Genomic DNA, 15,674 nt, shown 5'->3' on the forward strand with positions numbered 1-15,674 from the left:
TGTCCGTCAGGCCCCTTCCCTTGAGATATATCTGCAAATATCTCGGAAACGAAGCGAGCTATGGCAAAATGTTAAGAGACCTTTTTTGTCGAGAATTATGTTTCCTACAATTTATGTTCTATGATATTTTTTGATCAGAAGCGTAGTTTTCGAGATATATCGAGATATTTAAAAGTTCCGAAGCCGCACCAACATAATAGAGATACAGAAACACCGTGGCCCCTTTCTTTGAGATGACTCTGCACTATTGCGAGCTGGAAATGCCACTTCCAGTTTAGCTGTGCAGAAGAAGAACAACAAGAAGAAGAAATATCTCGAAATATGTCCGTTAGGCCCCTTCCCTTGAGATAAATCTGCAAATATCTCGGAAACGAAGCGAGCTATGGCAAAATATTAAGAGACCTTTTTTCTAGAGAATTAAGTTTCCTACTTTTTATGTTCTATGATATTTTTTGATCAGATGCGTAGTTCTCGAGATATATCAAGATATTTAAAAGTTCCGAAGCCGCACCAACATAATAGAGATACAGAAACACCGTGGCCCCTTTCTTTGAGATAACTCTGCACTATTGCGAGCTGCAAATGCCACTTCCAGCTTAGCTGTGCAGAAGAAGAACAACAAGAAGAAGAAATATCTCGAAATATGTCCGTCAGGCCCCTTCCCTTGAGATAAATCTGGAAATATCTCGGAAACCAAGAGAGCTATGGCAAAATGTTAAGAGACCTTTTTTGTAGAGAATTAAGTTTCCTACTTTTTACGTTCTATGACATTTTTTGATCAGATGCGTAGTTCTCGAGATATATCAAGATATTTAAAAGTTCCGAAGCCGCACCAACATAATAGAGATACAGAAACACCGTGGCCCCTTTCTTTGAGATAACTCTGCACTATTGCGAGCTGTAAATGCCACTTCCAGCTTAGCTGTGCAGAAGAAGAACAACAAGAAGAAGAAATATCTCGAAATATGTCCGTCAGGCCCCTGCCCTTGAGATATATCTGCAAATATCTCGGAAACGAAGCGAGCTATGGCAAAATGTTAAGAGACCTTTTTTGTAGAGAATTATGTTTCCTACAATTTATGTTCTATGATATTTTTTGATCAGAAGCGTAGTTTTCGAGATATATCGAGATATTTAAAGGTTCCGAAGCCGCACCAACATAATAGAGATACAGAAACACCGTGGCCCCTTTCTTTGAGATAACTCTGCACTATTGCGAGCTGCAAATGCCACTTCCAGCTTAGCTGTGCTGAGGAAGAACAACAAGAAGAAGAAGTATCTCGAAATATGTCCGTCAGGCCCGTTCCTTTGAGCTGAATCTGCAAATATCTCGGAAACGAAGCGAGCTATGGCAAAATGTTAAGAGACGTTTTTTGTAGTGAATTATGTTTCCTACAATTTATGTTCTATGATATTTTTTGATCAGAAGCGTAGTTTTCGAGATATATCGAGATATTTAAAAGTTCCGAAGCCGCACCAACATCATAGAGATACAGAAACACCGTGGCTCCTTTCTTTGAGATAACTCTGCACTAGTGCGAGCCGCAAATGCCACTTCCAGCTTAGCTGTGCAGAAGAAGAACAACAAGAAGAAGAAATATCTCGAAATATGTCCGTCAGGCCCCTTCCCTTGAGATAAATCTGCAAATATCTCGGAAACGAAGCGAGCTATGGCAAAATGTTAAGAGACCTTTTTTGTAGAGAATTAAGTTTCCTACTTTTTATGTTCTATGATATTTTTCGATCAGAGGCGTAGTTCTCGAGATATATCAAGATATTTAAAAGTTCCGAAGCCGCACCAACATAATAGAGATACAGAAACACCGTGGCCCCTTTCTTTGAGATAACTCTGCACGATTGCGAGCTGGAAATGCCACTTCCAGTTTAGCTGTGCAGAAGAAGAACAACAAGAAGAAGAAATATCTCGAAATATGTCCGTCAGGCCAGTTCCTTTGAGCTGAATCTGCAAATATCTCGGAAACGAAGCGAGCTATTGCAAAATGTTAAGAGACGTTTTTTGTAGAGAATTATGTTTCCTACAATTTATGTTCTATGATATTTTTTGATCAGAAGCGTAGTTTTCGAGATATATCGAGATATTTAAAAGTTCCGAAGCCGCACCAACATAATAGGGATACAGAAACACCGTGGCCCCTTTCTTTGAGATAACTCTGCACTAGTGCGAGCCGCAAATGCCACTTCCAGCTTAGCTGTGCAGAAGAAGAACAACAAGAAGAAGAATTATCTCGAAATATGTCCGTCAGGCGCCTTCCCTTGAGATAAATCCGCAAATATCTCGGAAACGAAGCGAGCTATGGCAAAATGTTAGGAGACCTTTTTTGTAGAAAATTAGGTTTCCTACTTTTTATGTTCTATGATATTTTTTGATCAGATGCGTAGTTCTCGAGATATATCAAGATATTTAAAAGTTCCGAAGCCGCACCAACATAATAGAGATACAGAAACACCGTGGCCCCTTTCTTTGAGATAACTCTGCACTATTGCGAGCTGTAAATGCCACTTCCAGCTTAGCTGTGCAGAAGAAGAACAACAAGAAGAAGAAATATCTCGAAATATGTCCGTCAGGCCAGTTCCTTTGAGCTGAATCTGCAAATATCTCGGAAACGAAGCGAGCTATGGCAAAATGTTGAGAGACGTTTTTTGTAGAGAATTATGTTTCCTACAATTTATGTTCTATGATATTTTTTGATCAGAAGCGTAGTTTTCGAGATATATCGAGATATTTAAAAGTTCCGAAGCCGCACCAACATAATAGGGATACAGAAACACCGTGGCCCCTTTCTTTGAGATAACTCTGCACTATTGCGAGCTGCAAATGCCACTTCCAGCTTAGCTGTGCAGAAGAAGAACAACAAGAAGAAGAAATATCTCGAAATATGTCCGTCAGGCCCCTTCCCTTGACATATATCTGCAAATATCTCGGAAACGAAGCGAGCTATGGCAAAATGTTAAGAGACCTTTTTTGTCGAGAATTATGTTTCCTACAATTTATGTTCTATGATATTTTTTGATCAGAAGCGTAGTTTTCGAGATATATCAAGATATTTAAAAGTTCCGAAGCCGCACCAACATAATAGAGATACAGAAACACCGTGGCCCCTTTCTTTGAGATGACTCTGCACTATTGCGAGCTGGAAATGCCACTTCCAGTTTAGCTGTGCAGAAGAAGAACAACAAGAAGAAGAAATATCACGAAATATGTCCGTCAGGCCCCTTCCCTTGAGATAAATCTGCAAATATCTCGGAAACGAAGAGAGCTATGGCAAAATGTTAAGAGACCTTTTTTGTAGAGAATTAAGTTTCCGACTTTTCATGTTCTATGATATGTTTTGATCAGATGCGTAGTTCTCGAGATATATCAAGGTATTTAAAAGTTCCGAAGCCGCACCAACATAATAGAGATACAGAAACACCGTGGCCCCTTTCTTTGAGATAACTCTGCACTATTGCGCGCTGCAAATGCCACTTCCAGCTTAGCTGTGCAGAAGAAGAACAACAAGAAGAAGAAATATCTCGAAATATGTCCGTCAGGCCCCTTCCCTTGAGATAAATCTGCAAATATCTCGGAAACGAAGCGAGCTATGGCAAAATGTTAAGAGACCTTTTTTGTAGAGAATTAAGTTTCCTGCTTTTTACGTTCTATGATATTTTTTGATCAGATGCGTAGTTCTCGAGATATATCAAGATATTTAAAAGTTCCGAAGCCGCACCAACATAATAGAGATACAGAAACACCGTGGCCCCTTTCTTTGAGATAACTCTGCACTATTGCGAGCTGCAAATGCCACTTCCAGCTTAGCTGTGCAGAAGAGGAACAACAAGAAGAAGAAATATCTCGGAATATGTCCGTCAGGCCCCTTCCCTTGAGATAAATCTGCAAATATCTCGGAAACGATGCCAGCTATGGGAAAATGTTAAGAGACCTTTTTTGTAGAGAATTAAGTTTCCTACTTTTTATCTTCTATGATATTTTTTGATCAGATGCGTAGTTCTCGAGATATATCAAGATATTTAAAAGTTCCGAAGCCGCACCAACATAATAGAGATACAGAAACACCGTGGCCCCTTTCTTTGAGATAACTCTGCACTATTGCGAGCTGCAATTGCCACTTCCAGTTTAGCTGTGCAGAAGAAGAACAACAAGAAGAAGAAATATCTCGAAATATGTCCGTTAGGCCCCTTCCCTTGAGATAAATCTGCAAATATCTCGGAAACGAAGCGAGCTATGGCAAAATGTTAAGAGACCTTTTTTGTAGAGAATTAAGTTTCCTACTTTTTATGTTCTATGATATTTTTTGATCAGATGCGTAGTTCTCGAGATATATCAAGATACTTAAAAGTTCCGAAGCCGCACCAACATAAGAGAGATACAGAAACACCGTGGCCCCTTTCTTTGAGATAACTCTGCACTATTGCGAGCTGTAAATGCCACTTCCAGCTTAGCTGTGCAGAAGAAGAACAACAAGAAGAAGAAATATCTCGAAATATGTCCGTCAGGCCCCTTCCCTTGAGATAAATCTGCAAATATCTCGGAAACGAAGAGAGCTATGGCAAAATGTTAAGAGACCTTTTTTGTAGAGAATTAAGTTTCCTACTTTTCATGTTCTATGATATTTTTTGATCAGATGCGTAGTTCTCGAGATATATCAAGATATTTAAAAGTTCCGAAGCCGCACCAACATAATAGAGATACAGAAACACCGTGGCCCCTTTCTTTGAGATAACTCTGCACTATTGCGAGCTGCAAATGCCACTTCCAGCTTAGCTGTGCAGAAGAAGAACAACAAGAAGAAGAAATATCTCGAAATATGTCCGTCAGGCCCCTTCCCTTGACATATATCTGCAAATATCTCGGAAACGAAGCGAGCTATGGCAAAATGTTAAGAGACCTTTTTTGTCGACAATTATGTTTCCTACAATTTATGTTCTATGATATTTTTTGATCAGAAGCGTAGTTTTCGAGATATATCGAGATATTTAAAAGTTCCGAAGCCGCACCAACATAATAGAGATACAGAAACACCGTGGCCCCTTTCTTTGAGATGACTCTGCACTATTGCGAGCTGGAAACGCCACTTCCAGTTTAGCTGTGCAGAAGAAGAACAACAAGAAGAAGAAATATCTCGAAATATGTCCGTTAGGCCCCTTCCCTTGAGATAAATCTGCAAATATCTCGGAAACGAAGAGAGCTATGGCAAAATGTTGAGAGACCTTTTTTGTAGAGAATTAAGTTTCCTACTTTTCATGTTCTATGATATTTTTTGATCAGATGCGTAGTTCTCGAGATATATCAAGATATTTAAAAGTTCCGAAGCCGCACCAACATAATAGAGATACAGAAACACCGTGGCCCCTTTCTTTGAGATAACTCTGCACTATTGCGAGCTGCAAATGCCACTTTCAGCTTAGCTGTGCAGAAGAAGAACAACAAGAAGAAGAAATATCTCGAAATATGTCCGTCAGGCCCCTTCCCTTGAGATAAATCTGGAAATATCTCGGAAACGAAGAGAGCTATGGCAAAATGTTAAGAGACCTTTTTTGTATAGAATTAAGTTTCCTACTTTTTACGTTCTATGACATTTTTTGATCAGATGCGTAGTTCTCGAGATATATCAAGATATTTAAAAGTTCCGAAGCCGCACCAACATAATAGAGATACAGAAACACCGTGGCCCCTTTCTTTGAGATAACTCTGCACTATTGCGAGCTGTTAATGCCACTTCCAGCTTAGCTGTGCAGAAGAAGAACAACAAGAAGAAGAAATATCTTGAAATATGTCCGTCAGGCCCCTTCCCTTGAGCTGAATCTGCAAATATCTCGGAAACGATGCGAGCTATTGCAAAATGTTAAGAGACGTTTTTTGTAGAGAATTATGTTTCCTACAATTTATGTTCTATGATATTTTTTGATCAGAAGCGTAGTTTTCGAGATATATCGAGATATTTAAAAGTTCCGAAGCCGCACCAACATAATAGGGATACAGAAACACCGTGGCCCCTTTCTTTGAGATAACTCTGCACTAGTGCGAGCCGCAAATGCCACTTCCAGCTTAGCTGTGCAGAAGAAGAACAACAAGAAGAAGAATTATCTCGAAATATGTCCGTCAGGCGCCTTCCCTTGAGATAAATCCGCAAATATCTCGGAAACGAAGCGAGCTATGGCAAAATGTTAGGAGACCTTTTTTGTAGAAAATTAGGTTTCCTACTTTTTATGTTCTATGATATTTTTTGATCAGATGCGTAGTTCTCGAGATATATCAAGATATTTAAAAGTTCCGAAGCCGCACCAACATAATAGAGATACAGAAACACCGTGGCCCCTTTCTTTGAGATAACTCTGCACTATTGCGAGCTGTAAATGCCACTTCCAGCTTAGCTGTGCAGAAGAAGAACAACAAGAAGAAGAAATATCTCGAAATATGTCCGTCAGGCCAGTTCCTTTGAGCTGAATCTGCAAATATCTCGGAAACGAAGCGAGCTATGGCAAAATGTTGAGAGACGTTTTTTGTAGAGAATTATGTTTCCTACAATTTATGTTCTATGATATTTTTTGATCAGAAGCGTAGTTTTCGAGATATATCGAGATATTTAAAAGTTCCGAAGCCGCACCAACATAATAGGGATACAGAAACACCGTGGCCCCTTTCTTTGAGATAACTCTGCACTAGTGCGAGCCGCAAATGCCACTTCCAGCTTAGCTGTGCAGAAGAAGAACAACAAGAAGAAGAAATATCTCGAAATATGTCCGTCAGGCGCCTTCCCTTGAGATAAATCTGCAAATATCTCGGAAACGAAGCTAGCTATGGCAAAATGTTAAGAGACCTTTTTTGTAGAAAATTAGGTTTCCTAGAATTTATGTTCTATGATATTTTTTGATCAGATGCGTAGTTCTCGAGATATATCAAGATATTTAAAAGTTCCGAAACCGCACCAGCATAACAGAGATACAGAAACACCGTGGCCCCTTTCTTTGAGATAACTCTGCACTAGTGCGAGCCGCAAATGCCGCTTCCAGCTTAGCTGTGCAGAAGAAGAACAACAAGAAGAAGAAATATCTCGAAATATGTCCGTTAGGCCCCTTCCCTTGAGATAAATCTGCAAATATCTCGGAAACGAAGCGAGCTATGGCAAAATGTTAAGAGACCTTTTTTGTAGAGAATTAAGTTTCCTACTTTTTATGTTCTATGATATTTTTTGATCAGATGCGTAGTTCTCGAGATATATCAAGATATTTAAAAGTTCCGAAGCCGCACCAACATAAGAGAGATACAGAAACACCGTGGCCCCTTTCTTTGAGATAACTCTGCACTATTGCGAGCTGTAAATGCCACTTCCAGCTTAGCTGTGCAGAAGAAGAACAACAAGAAGAAGAAATATCTCGAAATATGTCCGTCAGGCCCCTTCCCTTGAGATAAATCTGCAAATATCTCGGAAACGAAGAGAGCTATGGCAAAATGTTAAGAGACCTTTTTTGTAGAGAATTAAGTTTCCTACTTTTCATGTTCTATGATATTTTTTGATGAGATGCGTAGTTCTCGAGATATATCAAGATATTTAAAAGTTCCGAAGCCGCACCAACATAATAGAGATACAGAAACACCGTGGCCCCTTTCTTTGAGATAACTCTGCACTATTGCGAGCTGCAAATGCCACTTCCAGCTTAGCTGTGCAGAAGAAGAACAACAAGAAGAAGAAATATCTCCAAATATGTCCGTCAGGCCCCTTCCCTTGAGATAAATCTGCAAATATCTCGGAAACGAAGAGAGCTATGGCAAAATGTTAAGAGACCTTTTTTGTAGAGAATTAAGTTTCCTACTTTTCATGTTCTATGATATTTTTTGATCAGATGCGTAGTTCTCGAGATATATCAAGATATTTAAAAGTTCCGAAGCCGCACCAACATAATAGAGATACAGAAACACCGTGGCCCGTTTCTTTGAGATAACTCTGCACTATTGCGCGCTGCAAATGCCACTTCCAGCTTAGCTGTGCAGAAGAAGAACAACAAGAAGAAGAAATATCTCGAAATATGTCCGTCAGGCCCCTTCCCTTGAGATAAATCTGCAAATATCTCGGAAACGAAGCGAGCTATGGCAAAATGTTAAGAGACCTTTTTTGTAGAGAATTAAGTTTCCTGCTATTTATGTTCTATGATATTTTTTGATCAGATGCGTAGTTCTCGAGATATATCAAGATATTTAAAAGTTCCGAAGCCGCACCAACATAATAGAGATACAGAAACACCGTGGCCCCTTTCTTTGAGATAACTCTGCACTATTGCGAGCTGCAATTGCCACTTCCAGTTTAGCTGTGCAGAAGAAGAACAACAAGAAGAAGAAATATCTCGAAATATGTCCGTTAGGCCCCTTCCCTTGAGATAAATCTGCAAATATCTCGGAAACGAAGCGAGCTATGGCAAAATGTTAAGAGACCTTTTTTGTAGAGAATTAAGTTTCCTACTTTTTATGTTCTATGATATTTTTTGATCAGATGCGTAGTTCTCGAGATATATCAAGATATTTAAAAGTTCCGAAGCCGCACCAACATAAGAGAGATACAGAAACGCCGTGGCCCCTTTCTTTGAGATAACTCTGCACTATTGCGAGCTGTAAATGCCACTTCCAGCTTAGCTGTGCAGAAGAAGAACAACAAGAAGAAGAAATATCTCGAAATATGTCCGTCAGGCCCCTTCCCTTGAGATAAATCTGCAAATATCTCGGAAACGAAGAGAGCTATGGCAAAATGTTAAGAGACCTTTTTTGTAGAGAATTAAGTTTCCTACTTTTCATGTTCTATGATATTTTTTGATCAGATGCGTAGTTCTCGAGATATATCAAGATATTTAAAAGTTCCGAAGCCGCACCAACAAAATAGAGATACAGAAACACCGTGGCCCCTTTCTTTGAGATAACTCTGCACTATTGCGAGCTGCAAATGCCACTTCCAGCTTAGCTGTGCAGAAGAAGAACAACAAGAAGAAGAAATATCTCGAAATATGTCCGTCAGGCCCCTTCCCTTGACATATATCTGCAAATATCTCGGAAACGAAGCGAGCTATGGCAAAATGTTAAGAGACCTTTTTTGTCGAGAATTATGTTTCCTACAATTTATGTTCTATGATATTTTTTGATCAGAAGCGTAGTTTTCGAGATATATCGAGATATTTAAAAGTTCCGAAGCCGCACCAACATAATAGAGATACAGAAACACCGTGGCCCCTTTCTTTGAGATGACTCTGCACTATTGCGAGCTGGAAATGCCACTTCCAGTTTAGCTGTGCAGAAGAAGAACAACAAGAAGAAGAAATATCTCGAAATATGTCCGTTAGGCCCCTTCCCTTGAGATAAATCTGCAAATATCTCGGAAACGAAGAGAGCTATGGCAAAATGTTAAGAGACCTTTTTTGTAGAGAATTAAGTTTCCTACTTTTCATGTTCTATGATATTTTTTGATCAGATGCGTAGTTCTCGAGATATATCAAGATATTTAAAAGTTCCGAAGCCGCACCAACATAATAGAGATACAGAAACACCGTGGCCCCTTTCTTTGAGATAACTCTGCACTATTGCGAGCTGTAAATGCCACTTCCAGCTTAGTTGTGCAGAAGAAGAACAACATGAAGAAGAAATATCTTGAAATAAGTCCGTCAGGCCCCTTCCCTTGAGATATATCTGCAAATATCTCGGAAACGAAGCGAGCTATGGCAAAATGTTAAGAGACCTTTTTTGTCGAGAATTATGTTTCCTACAATTTATGTTCTATGATATTTTTTGATCAGAAGCGTAGTTTTCGAGATATATCAAGATATTTAAAAGTTCCGAAGCCGCACCAACATAATAGAGATACAGAAACACCGTGGCCCCTTTCTTTGAGATGACTCTGCACTATTGCGAGCTGGAAATGCCACTTCCAGTTTAGCTGTGCAGAAGAAGAACAACAAGAAGAAGAAATATCACGAAATATGTCCGTCAGGCCCCTTCCCTTGAGATAAATCTGCAAATATCTCGGAAACGAAGAGAGCTATGGCAAAACGTTAAGAGACCTTTTTTGTAGAGAATTAAGTTTCCGACTTTTCATGTTCTATGATATGTTTTGATCAGATGCGTAGTTCTCGAGATATATCAAGATATTTAAAAGTTCCGAAGCCGCACCAACATAATAGAGATACAGAAACACCGTGGCCCCTTTCTTTGAGATAACTCTGCACTATTGCGCGCTGCAAATGCCACTTCCAGCTTAGCTGTGCAGAAGGAGAACAACAAGAAGAAGAAATATCTCGAAATATGTCCGTCAGGCCCCTTCCCTTGAGATATATCTGCAAATATCTCGGAAACGAAGCGAGCTATGGCAAAATGTTAAGAGACCTTTTTTGTAGACAATTATGTTTCCTACAATTTATGTTCTATAATATTTTTTGATCAGATGCGTAGTTTTCGAGATATATCGAGATATTTAAAAGATCCGAAGCCGCACCAACATAATAGAGATACAGAAACACCGTGGCCCCTTTCTTTGATATAACTCTGCACTAGTGCGAGCCGCAAATGCCGCTTCCAGCTTAGCTGTGCAGAAGAAGAACAACAAGAAGAAGAAATATCTCGAAATATGTCCGTCAGGCCCCTTCCCTCGAGATAAATCAGCAAGTATCTCGGAAACGAAGCGAGCTATGGCAAAATGTTAAGAGACCTTTTTTGTAGACAATTATGTTTCCTACAATTTATGTTCTATGATATTTTTTGATCAGATGCGTAGTTCTCGAGATATATCAAGATATTTAAAAGTTCCGAAGCCGCACCAACATAATAGAGATACAGAAACACCGTGGCCCCTCTCTTTGAGATAACTCTGCACTATTGCGAGCTCGAAATGCCACGTCCAGTTTAGCTGTGCAGAAGAAGAACAACAAGAAGAAGAAATATCTCGAAATATGTCCGTCAGGCCCCTTCCCTTGAGATAAATCTGCAAATATCTCGGAAACGAAGTGAGCTATGGCAAAATGTTAAGAGACCTTTTCTGTAGAGAATTAAGTTTTCTACTTTTTATGTTCCATGATATTTTTTGATCAGATGCGTAGTTCTCGAGATACATCAAGATATTTAAAAGTTCTGAAGCTGCACCAACATAATAGAGATACAGAAACACCGTGGCCCCTTTCTTTGAGATAACTCTGCACTAGTGCGAGCCGCAAATGCCACTTCCAGCTTAGCTGTGCAGAAGAAGAACAACAAGAAGAAGAAATATCTGGAAATATGTCCGTTAGGCCCCTTCCCTTGAGATAAATCTGCAAATATCTCGGAAACGAAGCGAGCTATGGCAAAATGTTGAGCGACCTTTTTTGTAGAGAATTAAGTTTCCTACTATTTATGTTCTATGATATTTTTGGATCAGATGCGTAGTTCTCGAGATATATCAAGATATTTAAAAGTTCCGAAGCCGCACCAGCATAATAGAGATACAGAAACACCGTGGCCCCTTTCTTTGAGATAACTCTGCACTAGTGCGAGCCGCAAATGCCACTTCCAGCTTAGCTGTGCAGAAGAAGAACAACAAGAAGAAGAAATATCTCGAAATATGTCCGTCAGGCGCCTTCCCTTGAGATAAATCTGCAAATATCTCGGAAACGAAGCTAGCTATGGCAAAATGTTAAGAGACCTTTTTTGTAGAAAATTAGGTTTCCTAGAATTTATGTTCTATGATATTTTTTGATCAGATGCGTAGTTCTCGAGATATATCAAGATATTTAAAAGTTCCGAAACCGCACCAGCATAACAGAGATACAGAAACACCGTGGCCCCTTTCTTTGAGATAACTCTGCACTAGTGCGAGCCGCAAATGCCGCTTCCAGCTTAGCTGTGCAGAAGAAGAACAACAAGAAGAAGAAATATCTCGAAATATGTCCGTTAGGCCCCTTCCCTTGAGATAAATCTGCAAATATCTCGGAAACGAAGCGAGCTATGGCAAAATGTTAAGAGACCTTTTTTGTAGAGAATTAAGTTTCCTACTTTTTATGTTCTATGATATTTTTTGATCAGATGCGTAGTTCTCGAGATATATCAAGATATTTAAAAGTTCCGAAGCCGCACCAACATAAGAGAGATACAGAAACACCGTGGCCCCTTTCTTTGAGATAACTCTGCACTATTGCGAGCTGTAAATGCCACTTCCAGCTTAGCTGTGCAGAAGAAGAACAACAAGAAGAAGAAATATCTCGAAATATGTCCGTCAGGCCCCTTCCCTTGAGATAAATCTGCAAATATCTCGGAAACGAAGAGAGCTATGGCAAAATGTTAAGAGACCTTTTTTGTAGAGAATTAAGTTTCCTACTTTTCATGTTCTATGATATTTTTTGATGAGATGCGTAGTTCTCGAGATATATCAAGATATTTAAAAGTTCCGAAGCCGCACCAACATAATAGAGATACAGAAACACCGTGGCCCCTTTCTTTGAGATAACTCTGCACTATTGCGAGCTGCAAATGCCACTTCCAGCTTAGCTGTGCAGAAGAAGAACAACAAGAAGAAGAAATATCTCCAAATATGTCCGTCAGGCCCCTTCCCTTGAGATAAATCTGCAAATATCTCGGAAACGAAGAGAGCTATGGCAAAATGTTAAGAGACCTTTTTTGTAGAGAATTAAGTTTCCTACTTTTCATGTTCTATGATATTTTTTGATCAGATGCGTAGTTCTCGAGATATATCAAGATATTTAAAAGTTCCGAAGCCGCACCAACATAATAGAGATACAGAAACACCGTGGCCCGTTTCTTTGAGATAACTCTGCACTATTGCGCGCTGCAAATGCCACTTCCAGCTTAGCTGTGCAGAAGAAGAACAACAAGAAGAAGAAATATCTCGAAATATGTCCGTCAGGCCCCTTCCCTTGAGATAAATCTGCAAATATCTCGGAAACGAAGCGAGCTATGGCAAAATGTTAAGAGACCTTTTTTGTAGAGAATTAAGTTTCCTGCTATTTATGTTCTATGATATTTTTTGATCAGATGCGTAGTTCTCGAGATATATCAAGATATTTAAAAGTTCCGAAGCCGCACCAACATAATAGAGATACAGAAACACCGTGGCCCCTTTCTTTGAGATAACTCTGCACTATTGCGAGCTGCAATTGCCACTTCCAGTTTAGCTGTGCAGAAGAAGAACAACAAGAAGAAGAAATATCTCGAAATATGTCCGTTAGGCCCCTTCCCTTGAGATAAATCTGCAAATATCTCGGAAACGAAGCGAGCTATGGCAAAATGTTAAGAGACCTTTTTTGTAGAGAATTAAGTTTCCTACTTTTTATGTTCTATGATATTTTTTGATCAGATGCGTAGTTCTCGAGATATATCAAGATATTTAAAAGTTCCGAAGCCGCACCAACATAAGAGAGATACAGAAACGCCGTGGCCCCTTTCTTTGAGATAACTCTGCACTATTGCGAGCTGTAAATGCCACTTCCAGCTTAGCTGTGCAGAAGAAGAACAACAAGAAGAAGAAATATCTCGAAATATGTCCGTCAGGCCCCTTCCCTTGAGATAAATCTGCAAATATCTCGGAAACGAAGAGAGCTATGGCAAAATGTTAAGAGACCTTTTTTGTAGAGAATTAAGTTTCCTACTTTTCATGTTCTATGATATTTTTTGATCAGATGCGTAGTTCTCGAGATATATCAAGATATTTAAAAGTTCCGAAGCCGCACCAACAAAATAGAGATACAGAAACACCGTGGCCCCTTTCTTTGAGATAACTCTGCACTATTGCGAGCTGCAAATGCCACTTCCAGCTTAGCTGTGCAGAAGAAGAACAACAAGAAGAAGAAATATCTCGAAATATGTCCGTCAGGCCCCTTCCCTTGACATATATCTGCAAATATCTCGGAAACGAAGCGAGCTATGGCAAAATGTTAAGAGACCTTTTTTGTCGAGAATTATGTTTCCTACAATTTATGTTCTATGATATTTTTTGATCAGAAGCGTAGTTTTCGAGATATATCGAGATATTTAAAAGTTCCGAAGCCGCACCAACATAATAGAGATACAGAAACACCGTGGCCCCTTTCTTTGAGATGACTCTGCACTATTGCGAGCTGGAAATGCCACTTCCAGTTTAGCTGTGCAGAAGAAGAACAACAAGAAGAAGAAATATCTCGAAATATGTCCGTTAGGCCCCTTCCCTTGAGATAAATCTGCAAATATCTCGGAAACGAAGAGAGCTATGGCAAAATGTTAAGAGACCTTTTTTGTAGAGAATTAAGTTTCCTACTTTTCATGTTCTATGATATTTTTTGATCAGATGCGTAGTTCTCGAGATATATCAAGATATTTAAAAGTTCCGAAGCCGCACCAACATAATAGAGATACAGAAACACCGTGGCCCCTTTCTTTGAGATAACTCTGCACTATTGCGAGCTGTAAATGCCACTTCCAGCTTAGTTGTGCAGAAGAAGAACAACATGAAGAAGAAATATCTTGAAATAAGTCCGTCAGGCCCCTTCCCTTGAGATATATCTGCAAATATCTCGGAAACGAAGCGAGCTATGGCAAAATGTTAAGAGACCTTTTTTGTCGAGAATTATGTTTCCTACAATTTATGTTCTATGATATTTTTTGATCAGAAGCGTAGTTTTCGAGATATATCAAGATATTTAAAAGTTCCGAAGCCGCACCAACATAATAGAGATACAGAAACACCGTGGCCCCTTTCTTTGAGATGACTCTGCACTATTGCGAGCTGGAAATGCCACTTCCAGTTTAGCTGTGCAGAAGAAGAACAACAAGAAGAAGAAATATCACGAAATATGTCCGTCAGGCCCCTTCCCTTGAGATAAATCTGCAAATATCTCGGAAACGAAGAGAGCTATGGCAAAACGTTAAGAGACCTTTTTTGTAGAGAATTAAGTTTCCGACTTTTCATGTTCTATGATATGTTTTGATCAGATGCGTAGTTCTCGAGATATATCAAGATATTTAAAAGTTCCGAAGCCGCACCAACATAATAGAGATACAGAAACACCGTGGCCCCTTTCTTTGAGATAACTCTGCACTATTGCGCGCTGCAAATGCCACTTCCAGCTTAGCTGTGCAGAAGGAGAACAACAAGAAGAAGAAATATCTCGAAATATGTCCGTCAGGCCCCTTCCCTTGAGATATATCTGCAAATATCTCGGAAACGAAGCGAGCTATGGCAAAATGTTAAGAGACCTTTTTTGTAGACAATTATGTTTCCTACAATTTATGTTCTATAATATTTTTTGATCAGATGCGTAGTTTTCGAGATATATCGAGATATTTAAAAGATCCGAAGCCGCACCAACATAATAGAGATACAGAAACACCGTGGCCCCTTTCTTTGATATAACTCTGCACTAGTGCGAGCCGCAAATGCCGCTTCCAGCTTAGCTGTGCAGAAGAAGAACAACAAGAAGAAGAAATATCTCGAAATATGTCCGTCAGGCCCCTTCCCTCGAGATAAATCAGCAAGTATCTCGGAAACGAAGCGAGCTATGGCAAAATGTTAAGAGACCTTTTTTGTAGACAATTATGTTTCCTACAATTTATGTTCTATGATATTTTTTGATCAGATGCGTAGTTCTCGAGATATATCAAGATATTTAAAAGTTCCGAAGCCGCACCAACATAATAGAGATACAGAAACACCGTG

Source organism: Osmia lignaria, unplaced genomic scaffold (assembly GCF_051020975.1).
Source record: "Osmia lignaria lignaria isolate PbOS001 unplaced genomic scaffold, iyOsmLign1 scaffold0007, whole genome shotgun sequence".
Classification (NCBI taxonomy): Eukaryota; Metazoa; Arthropoda; class Insecta; order Hymenoptera; family Megachilidae; genus Osmia; species Osmia lignaria.